Source organism: Tupaia chinensis, unplaced genomic scaffold (genome assembly GCF_000334495.1).
Source record: "Tupaia chinensis unplaced genomic scaffold, TupChi_1.0 Scaffold000502_1, whole genome shotgun sequence".
In the NCBI taxonomy this organism is placed as follows: domain Eukaryota; kingdom Metazoa; phylum Chordata; class Mammalia; order Scandentia; family Tupaiidae; genus Tupaia; species Tupaia belangeri.
Genome location: NW_006160014.1, coordinates 608 through 2,284, shown reverse-complemented (window position 1 = coordinate 2,284; position 1,677 = coordinate 608).

The following is a 1,677-nucleotide window of genomic DNA, read 5'->3' as shown; positions in this document are numbered from 1 at the left end:
GCCCCTCCCCAGTGCAGCCGCGCGCCGGGATCGGCCTGGCCGGTGCTCCTCCACTCCGGGGGGCGCGCCACGCGGCCCGGGGGGCCTCCCTGCCCCTCCCTGCCTCTCTGGCCCGGGATGGCCCGGAGGCCGAAAACAAGGTTGAAGAACTTGCAACTTAAGAAGATGATAGTTACCAGCCCTGCATTACCTCAGGGGAAAACAAGAACTACTCTGCCATTTTTAAGGAAGCCAGATACCCAAGGACAACTCACACTGCAGACCCCCACAACACCATTCCTGGTAACTACAAGATGACTGCTGTGCCGCATCAGCTGATAATTATCCCTGTGTACCAGAACTGCTTTCCTGAAACTGCATTCCTTGGAGACTCACCTACACTTGTGGATCTGCCGGAGACCCTTCCTTATCCAACCCTGAGTGGAGTTTATGCTCCCTATTACCAAAAACTTTATGAGCTGATGGTTGGAACTTGTGGCCTCTCTCCCTTTACTTGTATGTATCACTTTTTCAGTAACTCTTCTGGAAGACAACTGTATATAGCAGGGATATTGTAATGGGAGAGTGAGACAGGGCAGAGGGACAAACATAGGAAAAATAAAAAAAAATAAAAAAAAAGAGGAAGAGGAAAAAAAACATATATATGTGCATAAGCAAGAAAGTAGAAGTGGAATATTATTGATGATAACATGCTTGATTGGGTCACTGTGCAGTTTATTCTAGATGGGAAATTACATTTAGTACGCTGTGATGATGCTCAGGGAATGAATGTTACGGGAAAAAAACGAAAACAAAAAACAAACAAAAAAAAACGGTTAAACTATTCGTACCATTTAAAAAAAAAAATTGGATATTTGATGGCTGCAGTGAGCGGTATGGGCCCAGTTGGGTTCTACTTTATAGTATGCTCTTTTTACCCAATGGGGTTTAGGCCTAAAGTCAGACTTGAGTTCATGTAGAGGCATGTGTCAGCTGTGATAACTATTGGAGAGACTTAGACTAATTAAGATCACTGACAGATCATTTGGGGAGGGGTGAGGCACGGAGGGCAATCGGGGATGACAGGGACAATGTGGGAGGAGGATGGGTCATAACAGAGGGAGGGGGATGGGGAATCTAGGATGGTAAAACAAAAGGCAAGGTATGCAGGACACAAGAATTGGGAAATTATTTGCTGAGAACATATATGTTGACGTGCTTGATTGAGCCAATGCACAGTATATCTTGGATGGAAAATTCATTTGTGTGTTGCGATGGGAAAAAAAATTATAATAAAAAATAAACTATAAAATAAAAAAAATTAAAAAAAAGAAGAGAGAAGAGGATAGAGAAAGATAGCAAGTGAACAATAGAGAGGATGTTAGTGAGAAACAGAAATGGTTTATTATCTGTTGATGATGACATGTATAGTATTCTCAACTGAACCGGTCTGGGAAGTATTTCATGATGGGTGAAGTCTTTTTAATAAGCAAAATGAGAAATAGTGATTGATTGTTTAAAAAAAAATAATAACAAGTATTGGGAAAAGCATGGAAAAGATATTGAATGATAAAGCGGGGAGATTGATATCTCTGTATTGACTGAGATGCATGGCATCCCATTTTGAAAAAGCAATGGAAGTCAATGTAAAGTTATATGTAATCCAATGTAATATAAAGAAGATTATGATAATAATAA